Source organism: Crocodylus siamensis, chromosome 2 (genome assembly GCF_052110815.1).
Source record: "Crocodylus siamensis isolate JL-2025a chromosome 2, ASM5211081v1, whole genome shotgun sequence".
Lineage (NCBI taxonomy): Eukaryota > Metazoa > Chordata > Crocodylia > Crocodylidae > Crocodylus > Crocodylus siamensis.
Window position 1 is genome coordinate 46,294,996 of NC_143396.1, and position 16,651 is coordinate 46,311,646.

A 16,651-nucleotide genomic window follows, 5' to 3' on the forward strand; every position below is an offset into this window, starting at 1 on the left:
AAATAAAACAGCACAGTAGGTAGTCAGGTAGCCTGAGACCGAGTTAGAAGTAGTGGAAAATAAAAAACCTAGGATTTTGGACTAGTCTAAGGGATTGATACATCACCTAGTTTGATGAGTGACAGAAAGGTTTTATTTACTACAAGTATTCAAAGTCAAATGAGCCCAAACCAAAGCAGTCCAGTAATTAGCTACAGGATAATGGTTTCTCACCAAATAGGCCATAAGAGAGACCGTCTGTTTCTTCCAGCTTCTTGATATGGCTGGGGTGCAGCAGCAGTTGGTGTCAGAGAGATTTCTCACTCCTGAAGCGCACACTGTTAGCCATTTTCACTTCATTCTTATACCCTTAGACCAGCATCTTCAAGGCTTTCTTTTAGTTGAATAAATCAAGGAAGAGTCCCACGCAGTGGTTTGGAGGACTGGGGAGAGAGCGGGGGGGGTAGAAATCAAGGAAATCACTAGCCAAAACAGAAAAATCAGGAGGAGATATCTATCACGCTATCATATATGGAGAATGACTCTTCCTGTCCGTAACATGAGTTAATTGCAAGAGAAATATTTAACATACTAATTAATCAAAGATATACGTTTCACATGGTTACATACCAGACAACTGGGAGCCTGCTTAAAATCATCATGAATACAGTAAAATAAGCTGGAAGGGATATCTCATTATTTCTTCTTACATGGATTAGCCATAAACTTACATCCTCTTGCACTATGTGGTTAGCATTAGTATTTGGTATTTTAATTTTTGTGAGTAGGCCCCAGCTTAGCATGAGTTTGAGAGTCATCAAAGTGTTGTTGAATAGTCATCTTTTATTGACTGCATCTCTAAGCAAATACTTGAAACTTCACGATTTGTTTGAGATTATGAATCCTGAGCTACCAGAAAAGAATTCATAGAGTAAGCCTTCCCAAGAAAAACATGATGTGCTAGCACAGAGGCACATTAATTCCAGCCAGGACTGATCTTCTAACAGAGAAAGACTGAGCTAGGTGATTTAACACTAGTGCCCCTGCACACTGTGGTTTCAGCTCAATCATTACATCACAGTTTCATTCTTCAGTTAATACCAGGCATTAAAAAGGACACATTTCATTTTCCTCTTCCTCAAAAAGTGATTGAGAATGACAGGCTGATATTTGAAACAAGGCTTTATGTTACTGCTACCTTTAAGTGCTCTTGAACAAATACATTATTGAAAATGTTGAAACAAGCTTTTATTAGTGGAGGTAGGCAATCTTTTCTATAACTGATTATAGACTACTGATTAATGGCAAGTGTTGCCCTTGCACTTTGGTGAGGTACTACAATGTCATATCACACATGCACAGTTATCATCTTATTGCCAACAGTAGAAAGTTGAGTACCAGTTTTCTGATACCAAAAAATTAAAGGAATCTGCAGGAAAAGGCTGCCAATTGATTTCTCATCTTGATTAACTTTAATGCCTGGCAAATAATGTGTCAGAGCTAATGGTAAATCCACTGAGTGGACCTGTTTGCTTTCCAATCCTTTTCCTATTTCACTCTCTTTTTAGTGCATACCATCTGAAACCTTCATTTAAATGGCCTAGGGCTTCTTCAGGCTGACTCCATTCAGAATTGGAGTGTACTGAAGGACAAAAATAAAACAGAAAAATTTTGTAATCATCCCTCAGAGGTTTCTGAGCACAGGGACATAATCGTGAGGTGAGAATTGCAGAAAAGATGTAAGACCTTGCTCTTGAAAGTAAAATAGAAATAAGAAAAGCAAAATCTTTTTAAATCCCAAATAATGTACGAATAGATTTCATTGTTAATGCTGCTAACATTAAGACTGTTTATAGTAAAGGACTGCATTCTCACCCCAGTTTGAAGTCACCTTAGAAAAAAACTCCCAGTAATAACATGAAAGCTTGTAACTTGCTATAAACAGTGTCAGCAGAGGCCACTGGAACTGGGATGAGTGCCATAATCAAATAAGACACCTGCAGTATGCTCATGTGTCTGGTTCATCCATGTCAACTTTTTTTGCCCTTCTATTATTTCATCTGTAATTTATCTGATATGATAATTAAAAAAAATCCAATTCAGATGCCAAGAACTGACCAATATAGAAGCTACTCATTGACATGCACTGCCAGCCTTTTTAATGATGTAACTATGTGGGGCATTATTGATCTGATTTAATGCATGCTTCACTACAGTACTGGAAAAATTAAATCCCAAATATAGCAAGCATTATATTTCAGCACATACTAGTATGGCATTCCTGGAGTGTATGAAGTTGTTAAGCCTGTGCCAAAGGTAAGCACCAGCTCCCAGGATCTAGTGCTGTCTTTGGCACTAACTGACCTTAATAATACTACACAAATATCATTTCACTTAAGAAAGCTTAAAACTTCCCATGAGCTAGCCAGATGTTATTGTTCTGACTTAAAGAGGAAAACTGAGGCCTAAGAATGATGCACCTCATATATAACAATCATGTTTCATCGTTTCATAGATGTTAGGGTTGGAAGGAACCTATTAGAGCATGGAGTCTGACCCGCTGTTCTGGGCAGGAATGAGTGCTGGCGTCAGATGACCCCAGCCAGATGTCTGCCCAGTCTCCTTTTAAACACCTGCAAGGAAGAGGGCAGCACCACCTCCCTTGGAAGCTTATCCCACATTTTGGCAACCCTCACTGTAAAGAATTTTTTCCTGATGTCCAATCTGAATTTACTCTTCCAATTTGTGGCCATTATTTCTAGTTACCCCAACAGACACCCTGGTAAACACTGTATCCCCTTTTTCTTGTCCACCCCCCCCCATGAGTTTGTAGGCAGCCACAAGATCACCTCTCAGCCTCCTCTTGCAGAAGCTGAAGAGGTTCAGGTCTCCCAATATGCAGCATATACAAAGGTACAGCAGGTTCAGGGTTATGCTTAATTTAAGTGGCCTTTAAACTTCATGTGGACCTGAATTTCCTGGGCACACTCGCCTCTCAGAAACATCACAAATGTATATCAGAACTCTATAACACAACATTTTACAGGATGCACTCACTGTCCTGAGTCATCTCCAGATCCTGAGAAGGGGCCTGCAGCTCTCAGAGTCACTCTAATTAAAGCACCCTCCCCCCACCCACTCCCAGTCATGTGCTCCAAGTGTATAAATGTGCCATGTGCTCCATTAAAACAGTCTGTATATAGAAAACTCGCAAGTCGTCTGTAAATTCTAAGTTAAGAAATGACCCCAGATCATTATGGCTTAGAGCAAAGTATTTTACCATTTTACTAAAAATATGTAGTATTGTTAGCCTAATATTTTAACATTGGCGTAGTCTTTAAGGGAACTGATTACCAGTCTTATCTTGGAAGAAATTTAAAGTCATTTATAAAAGCATTGTTAATAAATTAATATTGAAGAACTATTTCCACTACAGGCATGCCTTGCAGAATGAGAAATGAACTAATCTATTCAAACTAGAAATAACTGTGATTTCAGTGCAGTCATCATTTAAAAAATACGGTAGGTTCTCAGACCAATATTTCGTAGAAGGTTTCATTGTGAAGTATGATATATCATAATAATATTCAACAGGCCTGCAATTATTAACTTTGTTTTCTGCACAAAACTCTTATTGAAATTTGCAACTAGATTATAGAATCACAGCAGAAACATGAATGTCAATTTTAAATGTCAACAGTAAAGTTTTTCCTAGGAGCATGAAAAATTCTTGTGTCTCCTTCAGATTGTGCTTTCTGAATTACTGAGTATGAATTACTTCTGCAGGCTGAATATCTCCTTCAGCAAGCATTTGTATATTATTTATAGATGACTTGGTTTGGACTGCCAGATGTAGAGCTTACTCCAATGTAAATTCAAGTAACAGTCTTTCACAAATCTATGCATTATGGGTCTTTTCCAATAACTGGCCACAGAGGATAAAGTATTCCAAATTTACATGCACCCACCAAAAGACAGAGTGCAGTCATGTATTGGGCTATGAAATACTTGACACGCTCAAAAAATGTACACACTGAAACAGAAGGAAGCTCAAGTTCTTAACAATCTTTTCTTTTCCTACCTCTTGCTGTCTGGAGTCTAAGACTTTCAATCTGTGTGCCAAATGGGCCTTTCCTCTCTTGTACCACATGAGTTTCATGCTTGATGATGACTGATCAGCTGCCACTCTCCTTTACTCTAGACCACCTTCCTTAATGCTCAACCAACATGCCTTGATGTTCAAAAGAAGAAAGAGAATAAGGAGAGGTGAGGTGTTTGTTACCACTGGTAAGTAGGATGGCTCGTGATCTCCCTTCACAGGGCTCTGCCTCCCCTACACCCTGCCCTTACCACACCTATGTAGGCATCAGCATGTGACCAGCCTCTCAGGCTCGTCCTCCCATGGACAGTGTATTTAGACCTGGTAACCAGCCAGTCATCTTCTCAGCAATTACCCAGTTTTATTCCTACTTTAATTGATTGGGGTCACAACATCAATTTCCACTTGAGCCATATTAATCAACTAAGGTCCCCTCTTATTGAGTGCATGCTGTCACATCAATTCTTTTCTTTTATCCATCCCCTAGATTCTTGGCTATAAGGTCTGTCAGCATTCCATTAATCAATTCCCCAGCTGTCCAGTCAACTAACTGGATTACTTGCCGCAACTAATTAACTTTGCTCATCAATTCATTAAATCCACCGAGAGCTGGTTTCTTCTTTAAGTCTATGGAACAGGAGGCTTTCACCTCTTGCCCTTATCTATTACCCAAGTCCAGTGTCCCAGGCATAAAACCCTTTAAATGTCCATCTTCCCGGTCTGGGTAGCACTTTTACTTCACTGTGGCTTTAAAAGTCATCTTGCCTGTGGATGATTGCAGGCTTTTCGTGTCCTGCTTAGCTTCACTTCATCTCTGGTCCATTGGTCCAGCTTCTATTACCAGCTTCACACCTCTGTGTGGTTTGCACGAGTTCTGCCTTGCATGTGCTCCCCCTCTCCAGGAAAACTTTAGTAGGGCCAGCACAGACTTATCTTCCAGCCAAGCGCCTCCTGGACAAGAAGGGCCAGCTCTGAGGTCCCATGACCTGGCTCCTCCACATGTCAGACACAGAGGCTGCTATGTCTGCCCCATGTCTCTGTGTCTCAGCTTCCTCTGCCACATTACTGGTCCTTCCTAGTATGCTCCCAGTGTGTCTGGGTCTGGTGAAGTTCTCCAGACCATACCAGGGCCCAAGATTGGTGCTTTGTTACATACCATAGCCTCCTGACAGTCCTGTTCCATATCTTCCAAACAGTCCATTTAAATCATTCTCATCCAGGTAGGGGACACTTACTGTTTTACAAAGGTCAGCATACTGGGGACAAGCCCATGAAATGGCAGCAACAATTCAGTTTATCTTTCTGAAAGACTTGTTCATATGGAGGAAATTACTAAATCTACAACTGGGTGATGTGCAGTTTGAGAGGGATGCATTGCCCCTAATAGGTCAACAGCCAGAAATACAAGTACTCTGGGATCTGGTATGTAGTAGCTATGTTTATCTTTGGAATAAAATTAGTTTTCAGTGTAGTAGGGTCATCGGCATGTGTGCTTTACTGCAGAATTGGCAAATTAGCTCCTCAATAAAGTGTCACCATCCACACCTGCAGCCCTATTAGGCTGTGTAGACAATGACCAGAGCTGGCTGGGACATGAGGCTAGCCCCACCCTGTAGCACTACTGTGCACCAGCCAGCCTCTCAGCAGTACATTAAGCTGGAGCCAAGCAGCTCTAGGCTGGCAGGCACGAGTTCTGCCTTGCACGTGCCAGGGTGGTACATCCCCAGCTAGCAGGAGGGCCAGTCTGCCAGCCCAGAGCTGCTTTGCCCCAGCTTAATGTCATATCTGGTTAGGTATTAAAAACGTATAGTTGAGTTACTGTATCAGCCCATTCTTACACAACAGAATCAGACTTACAGAAGATAATTCTGAATACCATTATCTATATTTTAAAATAAACTAGCACAAGTAGCAGAGTCGTAGCTGTAGGCACTGTCATCAGCAATTTGTAGTCCCCAAAAGTGCTAAGAAAAGCAAAGCCAGATGGCAATGATACCACCAATATGGAACTACAGTACAGTTCTTCGAATACCTACAGTTATTTATAACAGCATTGATTTTTGGGGCTTCAGTGCAACATGTTTGAATTAGCTATTGAATCAATTACAATTATTGCAGAACAGAGCTATCTTGTTCATGAGTTATACTGCAAGTAGTAGAGCACTATGTCAACTTTTCCTATTGGGAATTTCCAGGGTACTTTTATTATAAAAGTTGCATTGAATACTAAGTAAATTAGGGCAGCTGAATCAATCCACTGAACATAGAAGTTTTCATAGCAATTTGAGTAGATGGTAACAGTGTATCCCCTCAAATAATTAAGATAATTATGACTAACCTGTAAACAAATTTTCCATGAATATTATTCATCGTTCAGTTTTCTCCTTGAATGTATTTAATATATAATCTTTTCTGGCACTTTGTCCTTCTGTGAACTATCCAATCCAACTACAGCTGAAGAGAAGATATTAATTCAAGACTTAGGGTCTATATATACTAGCTTGCCCATTTGCTCTTGCTTTGGTGCTTGCCAAAGTATGTCATGTAGTTCTTTTTGTTTGGCATGTACCCAAAGATGTCTTCAAGATCTGTATCACACATATTCCCAAGTTCGGTGCAACACATTCCCAGTACCACACCACAATTTTTTTTAATATGCAACACATTCAGAGCAGGAGGAAGTATCCAGGGCTTGTTTTTTGACAGCAGTCTCAGAATGACTATGGAGATATACTAGAGACCTACTAAGTATGCTTATAAAAACACACCATCTAGTTCAGTCTGACATCATGCCCTTGCTGCTGGGATCATTTAGTTCTTGTTAGAAAAAGCTGATTTGTTGAGCCCAAAATATTTTATCCCGAACACCTTAAGCTTGGCAAGCTTCCATCAAACCCAAGGTAGGGTTCTAATTTTCCTTGGATCCAGGATTCATAGGCTCTGGGGCAGATACCATGCCAGAGCTTCCAGGGTTCCTACCATGGAGCTGGGAAAGTCCTGGCTTGAATCAGAGCCACGAATAGCAGTTCAGTGCAACACTTTCATGTAAAACATAAAAATGCCCTGGTTGCTGCAGGACCCACTTTATAACAGTTTTCCCAGTGTTTCATATGGTCCTCCTTAAAGGGAGAGTCTAAAAAGGAGAGATCTCTTCAGTTTAGAAAGAAGAAAGCTGAGGGGGCTGGGGGGATATGATAGAGGTCTATAAAATCATGAAGGGTATAGACCAAGTGTCCAGGGAACTGCTGATCACCAAGTACCAGAATACTAGAACTAAGGGACACTGGCTGAAATTAGTAGATGACAGGTTTAAAACTAACAAACCTATAATGGTAGATTCCAGGGAGGGTATCTAATCAGGGATAGATCACGGCAGAGATATTCAGTTCAATACCGTCCTCCTATAGCATCCACTTCTGCCACTATCAGAGACAGGATATTAGGCTAGATGGACCATTGGTCTGACCCAATATAGCACTTCTTATATTCTGAAGGGTTACATCCCACTGGACCTTTCAGTAATTGGCTGCCCAGTAGCCACTTACGCAGTTAATGAGCTAGGGGGAATCTGGCTACCAATTCACTTGATGAAGGCTGATTCTAAAGAAAAGAGGTTCCAAAAGAGAGAATTCTCTAGTGATTAGTGCAAGGGAACCCTTAGGGAAAAAGCTTACGAAAGGACATCCTAGATGGTTACTGGAGGCCCAGGCCTTGAAGGCTAGGGACAGACATTCAAAAAGCCTGAGCCTGAATTGATTCAATCTTCGCAGGTTAGTCTAACCTGCCCAGGCTAAATCAGTTTTGTAACTGGACAGACATCCCAGAAACGAATATACATGCCTGCAGTGGCTCAGGCTAGCAGCTGAAGGGCGCAGAGCAACCCTCCCTTTCTTTCACAGCACTGAGCTGAGGGGCCCATGGCCAGGCTGTATCAGGACACTATGATTAGTCACTCAGGGAAGTCATAACAGTGTTTACCACCCTCTAACTCAGTGTTTATGATCCCATTAGAGGGACATTACCAGCTATTTGTTGATTCTGCCTGTTCATAGATTCATAGATTGTGAGGCCAGAAAGCACCTTGCAAGATCATTGGGTCCAGCCCCCTGCACCAAGCGGGAAAGATAACTGGGAGTCAGGTGACCCCAGCTAGGTGACTGTCTAGTCTCCTCTTGAAGATTTCCATGGTAGGTGATTGCACCACATCTGGAGGGAGCTTATTACCCAGTCTAGACACTCTAGACAGTCTAGACACTCTGACTGTAGAAAAGTTGTTCCTAATTTTGAGCCTGTATCACTCTTCCAGGAGTTTGTGGCCATTATACCTACTTGGTTTTGCTGAAGATGCCTTGATTGATGCATACCAAAGTATTATTTGCCCTACTGGCTACAGCATCACGCTGCCAGCTCATATTCATACTCTGAGCTATTACTACCCCCAGGTCCCTTTCATTCATGGTGGTACTCAGTTTGGTACCACCAAATCTGTAAGTGTGTTGGGAGCTGCTCACCCCGAAACGAAGCACTTTACATTTCTTGACGTTGAACTTCAGATTCCAACCCTGTCAACTTGCCAGCCTGTCTAGGTCCTCCTGTATCTGCAGCCTATTTTCAAATGTGACCATGCTTCCCCATAACTTGGTGTCATCTGTGAACTTGGCCAGTGAGCTCTTCACCCCCACATCCAAATCATTAATAAAGATGTTGAAAAGTACTGGACCAAGCACCAACCCCTGCAAGACATTGCTGCCCACTTCTCACCAGGATGACACAGATCCATTCACTATGCCTCTCTGGGTCCTATCCTGCAACCAGTTTCTCACCCACCTGACTGTCTCAGAGTTAAGTCCACAATCCTCCAATTTTCTCATGAGGACATCACATTGATTCTGCTTGTTGATTTACCTGTTGATTCAGCATGGATGGTAGCCAGCATATGGTCTGCTAGCTAATACACAGACACCTCCTCAGCAGGGCAAAGGGAAGGGGGGAATTCCTGCTTAGCAGGGAGTGGTTAGGGGAAGGGGGAAGCAGCCCACAGTCTCTGGAGCTACAGCCAAGGAGCAGAGGGGAGAGGACAGCTCTGCTGTGGAACAGAGAGCCCCACCAGCCCAGAGAGCATGCAGGGATGCTGGGGGTACCTGGTTTATCTTAAACCAACAAGGGGTCTGGAACAGACATTGTATAAGCCAGTTTAACCCAAATCAGTTAAGTCTGATTCTACATTCAACCAGGTTTATCTTAAACCAGTTTCAGCTTTTTTGAAACTGGTTGGTGTCCTGAGAGTCTGTTCTGTTACAGGTTTAAACCAGTTTCTCATCACTTAAACCAGTTTATGTAAAATGTCTGTCCCTAGTGGAAGAGATGGACACTTCTTTGAGAGGAGCTAAAATTGTTAGGGATTCCCTGTAGAGTTCCATGGTCATGATGATAGCATCCCTAAATAAAGAGTTAAGATGTTGGACTGAATTTAGATGGAGTTTTCACCTCTGCTAAGAAGTCTGAGTGAAGACTTTCTTGTGTTTTTGCTGAGTATTCTGTCAGTAAATGAGATTGTCTGAATGAAATACTGCCAATATCTAAAAGCCTCACTAGACTTAAAATCCATTTGGGAAATTAAAACAGATTACACATGCAGTATCCTGCCTGATCACAAGGTGGAGGGGTAAAAAAGGATGGAAACTGTCTGTGACATCTGAACTGGCAAACCTGATCTTTGGCCAGCTTTATTCAGGTCAGAGCCAAACAAGGCCATACAATTATTGCAATGATTCTGTTTGGCCTTGAGCTACAGAAAGTAGTTTTGTAGTTACTGTACTGAACCGGGACTCAGAAAAACTGGAACAACCCAAATATTGTAACTTATGCCTTAGTTCCCTAGATGTAAAATGGAGACAATATGGCCATATGGAATATAACTGCTGCAAGAAGAAATCTAGTAATCATTGTTTGCTTACGTCTGACAGCACTGAGGACCATATAATAAGGCAATGTCTAGTGAAGGACATTGTGCTGAACTATAAAATGAATTACCCTCTCTCTCTCTTTGGCTATTACTAATATCACTATTACATTTTACAAGTTATTTTTTTTGGTGAATGCATCTAGAAAAAAACCTTCATGGAAGGTAAATGTACATGTCTCATTAAGCCAACAGCTCCCGAATATTAAGTAAGTTGGTTACGGGGAAAAAATTGTGAATCCTCATGCAGGCAATATGCTTAATAATGTTAATGATGTCGTTTCTTTTCCTGGTGAGACCATTGCTATTTATAAGAATAATTTATCAAGTGAGTTTCAAAAGATTAAAATGGCAAAAGAAAAGAGAATTAGAAAAGAACCATGTGACTAAAGTTGTGATGCTACAATAAGTTATAGGAAAGGATATGGTGAAAGGGTAGCTGGCAAGCTGCCTGAGCCATTAGAGATCAGCTTTTCATCTTCAGGATCACTGCAGGCTTGCAATATATTTGTTTATTTTCACATAGAACTACCTATGCAAGGTTCTGGTACATTAGCAACAACATTATAAGTAAAATGATATAAAAACCCTTTCCAAATAAATCCCTACATTTGAAAGAAATTATACCTTCTTTTGAAAGAAAGAATTACACCTTACTTCTCCAAAAGACCAAAGTAAATTTGTTAGACATGCTGCATTCTCTGAAGGTCAAACTCATAACTACAAAAATCACCTACCTCACCTGATACTAGGCTTATATTTAGCCCCTCTAACTAACCCGTTCCCTGCTACCTTCTACATCAGATTCAGGTTTTTATATGTTTCTCTCTCCTTCATCTTCCAGCTACTTGGATAACTATCCCACCTTTCTTTCTTATGTCCTAGCATGCCTGCCTCTAGATTTTCTTTCATAGTCCCCTCTGTTTAGAGCAGTGGACTTAAGAACGTAAGTGTCAAACTGGGTTAGAACAATGGTCCATCAAGCCCAGCAGCCTGTCTCCAACAATAGCAGGTGTGGATCCTGTAGAACAATGATTCTTAACCAAAATGCTGCAGCCCACTGGGGTGCCACCAGTTCCTTTACAGGTTGCTGGGAGGTATGAGGAGATAAGCAAATAAGGGCAGTCTCAAGTTTATCCCTGCCTGGCCAATCTGTAAACTATAAATTAGTTTTTGAAACTGGCTGTCACTCAATTCACAATAGTTGTGGAAGGGTGTCTCCAGTCCAGTGAGGGTGCTTCAAGTCCAAAAAAGTTGAGAACCACTGATTTAGAGGGAGAGCACTAAGCCAGGTATATCTAGAGTGACTACCCTCCCCAGGACCAGATTAACCCTTTAGTGGGCCCTAGGCAACCAGACTCATGGCACTGCTGCCCACAGGGAACTAGGCAGTGGCAGTGAGGCTGGCAGAGGGGAAGGTAAAGGAGGCCAATGGGGCCATTTGCACCACTACTGTGGAGAGAAGGACTAGCCTTTCCCCTCACTCCCCCTACAGCTCAGGGCCTTAGAAATGTACCTAGTTTGCCTATCCATGGATCTGGCCTGACCATCCCCGGCATTCACCATTATTGGTTAAAGATGCCAGAGGAAACATCTCCAACCATTCTATTCAGTAGCTATTAATAGATCTAATATCCATTAATTTGTCTCACCATTTTTTAAACCTGGCTATGTTATCTGCTTCCATGACCTCTGTTGGCAATGCCGTCCACAAGTTAACTACACTCCACGTAAAAAGTACTTCCTTTTGTTAGCTTTGAATCTGTCTCCTACTAATTTTGTGGGCGTTCCCTAGCTCTAGTATTATAGGACTTGGTGAACAACAGTTTCCTGTTTACTTGGTCAACATCCTAAATGACTGTATAGACCTCAATCATAACCCACCTCAGCCTTCTTCTTTCCAAACTGAGGAGTCCTAGCCTTTGTAGTCTCTCCTGGCATAGTAACTGCTCCCTGATCATTTTGGTTGCCATTCTCTGCACCTTTTCTAATTCTATTATATTTTCGAGAGGTGGAGAACAGAACAGTACACAGCATTCAACATGTGGACATACCATGGACTTGTATAATGACATGATGATGTTCTTCATCTTGTTTTCAATTCCCTTCTTAATGATGCTCAACATGTTATTGGCTTCTTTGGTTGCCACTGCACATTAAGATGATGTTTTTAGTCAACTACAATGGCTCCAAGGTCTCTTTCCTTGCACTGTCAACACTGAAGTCATCTACCTTTTTTTTAACTTTTTCTTTTTTTTGCATACTTTGTGCAGCTCCTCTCCATCCACTTGGGATTCGACTGTCCAGAATAATTTGGAATCATCTACAATAGTGGTCACCAACTGGTCGATTGTGATTGACCTGTCGATCACAGAGCCTCTTTAGGTCAATCTGAGGCTGGGGGGGGACTGAGAGTGTGCATGCATGTGCACACCCCCTGCCCCTCCCCCAGCCCAGCAGATCAGCCTATGAGGCAGGGAAGGGACAAGGGCCAGATCAAGGCCCCCACAGTGAGGGACAGAGTGCAGCAGAGGCAGAATCAGGGGTAAGGTAAAGGAGGCCCCAGCTGGGTGGGTGGTGGGAGGATCGAGCCCAAGTGGCTCATTCAGGGAGTAGGAGGCTCCAGCTGCCGTATGCACCTTGAAGGAGGCCCCATGGGCCAGGTGCCACCTCTCCCCCTCCTCCAATCTGTGCACGACAGAAGCGGTTGCCATTGTGGGTTGGAGTTTGCTCCCTGAGCCCCACTGCAGCTGGCCCAGGAGCAGCTCAATGCCACATGCATCCTGCTGCTGGGCTGAGCCTTATCCCCTGCCTGCCCAGCAGCAGATGCACATGGCAAGCCCATGTTGAACAGCACCAGGCCCAGGGAAGACCCTTGTGGGACTCCACTTGAAACCTCCTGCTATTCTGACATGGACCTGTTTATAACTGCCTTTTGCTTACAGCTATTTAGCCTATGGCCTATCCACCTTATAGTTATTTTGTTTAACTGACATTTTCCCAATTTGTTTAAAAGAAGGTCTGTATCAAGACGATGTCCCATGAACAGTCATGATGCCGCCTGGTGGCCAAATGGCTCCTGCTCCGCTCTGCCTGTAAGCTGCTCTCTCTTCTGCTCTCACCTACCATGCCTTAATAGTCTTAATAATGTTGGATAAGGGAGGTTGCCCAAGAACCCCAGACTGAGCTTAGGTCTGTCTCCTCACCAGCAAATCCCCATTTAAAACCTGCTGCTCTCAATCTTGCTTTCACATTCAGTGGGCCTTCCTGGCCTGTACATGTTCCCCCCCGGGACATGTCTCACCTTATGGGCTATTCACAGCCTCAGACCTCCCCTACAGTTATGCCCATGTTTCACAGGTGGTAAGCATGAATCATGTCAATGGGCTCAAAGTTATCATGTCTCGCGTGGCCTCTTTGCCTTTCTTAATCTCTGCCCATCTTTAGCTATGGGCACCTGGCCCTTGTCTCTGCCCCTCCCGAGCTGCAGGTCCCTGAACCTTGTTTCCAACTCTTTCCTAAGCTGGGCCTCTGACTCTGTCTCTGTCTTACTTTCACTCTCTTGCTGGACTCCTAGCCCTGATCTTCACCCCACTCAGGCACAGGGCTCTCTAGCCCTGACTCTGCCCCGTCCAGTGGCTCAGATGAAACCTCCACTCACCCCAAATAATCCCATTACACACTGCCAGTGAAAACTCAAACAGAACATAAACCCTCTGGTTATAACACAAAATCCCAGCTCACTAGCTGAGTACTAAAATATCCCCATTCTGGGTCTCAGTTCCCTACATACCCTTAAATCCTTACTCATACTCAAGCTTGGCAGGATTTCTGTAAGCCAGCCAACAACAGCCATCTCCCAGCAGAGCTCTTTCTCCTTCAGTCTTCATGGCCAAACTGACTGCCCTGGCTAGAACCATGGGCTTTATATGATTCCCAGTCCCTCCCCCTTTCCAGTCAGATGACTTCTCTGAGCTGGCTACTGGTGCATTCAGATTAGGCTTCCTGACTGGTATACAGGGTCACTTACTGCTGCTGGACACTACTATAGCACTATCTTGTCTCCTATGCAGGGTTCTGCCCTATTGCTCTACTGCTAAGCTGCCAGCACTGCAGTAGGGTTCCTACTGCCCATACCTGCTCTATGGGTCTATGTCTGTACTCATAACCTATAACTTTCTCTGGTAGCCAGTTCTACTGCCACCCCTGACGACTCTTCCCCATCTGGGGACACCCCTGGGTGGTTTCTCCTTGAAAGTAACAGGAGCCCTTTCAGAATATCCACAGCATTCTCTTCATCTACCCAAGTAGTTACTGTGTCAGAAAAGGAGATCAAGTTTGTTTGACACTATTTGTTTTTTCATAAATCCATGCTGGATGCTTGTGATTAGTGTTTTATCCTCCAGATGCTTGCAAATGGCCTTTGAAGTGAAGCTAACTGGTCTTTAGCTCCCCAGGCACTCCTTTTTGCTGTTTTTAAAGAGGAGCACTACAACTGCCCCTTTCCAGTACTCCAGTACCTGGCCAATCTTCCAAAACTTCATGAAGTTCATTGTCAAGGTCTATAAAATCTCCTCTGCCAGTTCCTTGAAGACCCCGCTGACTTGATTACATGGAGTTTTTAAAAGTGGATTTTTGCTCCTGAATGGATATGTATTTTCTATGCACACTAGATGCGTAACATTTCAAGAACAGAGGAGGCAAACCTATGGCACAGGCAGCTTCTACATGTAGCAGACTGGGAAAGGGGCAGGTAACATAACAACAGATAGGGCAGTCAGCAGAAAGAAGAGCACTAGGTTAAACAGGGAGCACAGGACAGAGAGCAGAAAAGAAAGCAGCAGAATGGGAAGGGGAAGGGGTTTGGGGTGGTACTTGGGGAAGGTGCTATGCTTAATTTGTGGCATGCCTGCCAAAAAGGATGGCCCCCCACTATGGAGTACCGTTTAACTCAGTCATATCTGTTTCCCACAAAAAATTAGAATGTCCTGTCTTACTATCTAAATCAGTGCTGTTAGTTGACCAAATGACCACTCAATTCAACAGTGAGATAAGCCTGTTAAGTATCAATAAAGTGATATCATTACGAGATGGTTACAAATATATGTGTTTCTATAATTAATGATTGCCCATTTAAAAGTCATCCTAATATAAATTTCCTCAACTTCTGTTTCATAAAGTACTGATAATGACAGGGAGCAAGCACCTTTCTATACTAAGATTCACACTCTTGAAACATTTAATTACAATACTGGAGCAGGTGCTGCATGTGAGAACAAGGATTGGAATTTATTTTCAATAATTTTGCATCTGATAACTCAATAGAATGCTAAAAAGTCTATTAAAATGCAAGGAAACCTGTCAAAAGGAAACTTATGCTCAACATACTAATGAAAAGCTATACATTTAATTTGATGATTAATTTCTACACTGACTTGCAGGTATGCACATTAACTCCCTATGCTTTCTTTAAAGGATATTAAACAGATATTGCCACTTGGCATAGCAGTGAATAGCACAGCAATACCAGTGACAGGTGTTCTGGAAGTATTCCAGGTTGGAGGGGAAGGAATGGAAATCAGGGTAGTAAATGAAAATGTCCCGTATCAAAGAGATGACAAGTGAAAAGAAACTAGTCTGTTTTTTAATGTAGCGGTAAGGGGGAGTTATGTGTAGAACTATGGCACCCAGATGCCAGAGTTTTACAATGAGGCAATTAAAAGTGATGGCAGTTGAAAATCTGAAGGTCTTTATCTGAGATCTTGTACATTGAAATGAAGAAGAATAGACAAGGATGAAGGAGAGAAAAAGAAGGAGGAAGGAATATAAAGAATATAATAACAAACACAGTCAGTCAAAAGAAAGTTTTCTGAAGGAGATTTAGAAGAAAAATATAAGTATCTGTTAGGTTACACCAGCAGAGATACCCGGATTACAAAAGTCATTTAATTGCAGAGGACATTGCAATTAACTGCTTGCTTTGCACTTCAGCATATAATTAAATTTAAAATTAACTGTTATCTTGACTTGAAACCATGCAAATATACTCACTCACAGTATCTTATCTTTTCAGTTCACCAAGTGTGGGTAGTGGTCTTGGTTCAACTACAATGGTATGTCTGGCAGTGCTAAGAATATGACATTCTCTCCACTGCTCAGCATCACTTAAGAATATTGTAGATGTGGTCAGAAAGTGGTACTTTAGATCAGTGATTCTCAACCAGGTTACCACAGCAACCTGGGATGCCATGAGATCTTTTTAAGGATACCACACAATAGTAGTTGTGCAAACACCTACATACGATTCACAAGATGAACGCAGAGATTTCAAATAGGAATCCATAGTATCAAAAGCACTCTGTCTTGTTGTCTTGTGAGTTCTTTGCAACAGAAGAATTGCTATATTGTTTTTCTGTAGTCAAAGACTAAGTGAGAACTGGCATTTGCTGAGGTGTACCTTGAGTCTAACTTGGGCTTCCTTGAGTCTGAAAAGGTTGAGAACCAATATATAACTTTAGGAAGGGAAATTACACAGGCACAAGGAAATTAGTTAGAAAAAAATTAAAAAGAGCACTCAAAACACTATATGTTCCAGCTTCACCCCACAGTGG

The 16,651-nt window shown here is 42.3% G+C and overlaps 1 long non-coding RNA gene across 2 annotated transcripts in view; it reads right to left on the reverse strand.

Annotated features, from left to right (window-relative positions):
* The window catches only part of LOC149870182 (uncharacterized), a 62,685-nt gene that overhangs the window by 9,055 nt on the left and 36,979 nt on the right, over positions 1-16,651 (reverse strand). The window contains exons 3-4 of one of the 2 annotated variants that reach the window (XR_016440697.1): positions 4,061-4,210; positions 214-422 (exon numbers count right to left, since the gene is read on the reverse strand). This is a non-coding gene — a long non-coding RNA (uncharacterized LOC149870182). The remainder of the gene's footprint in view (positions 1-213; positions 423-4,060; positions 4,211-16,651) is intronic. The other variant, XR_016440698.1, reaches the window with a different exon arrangement.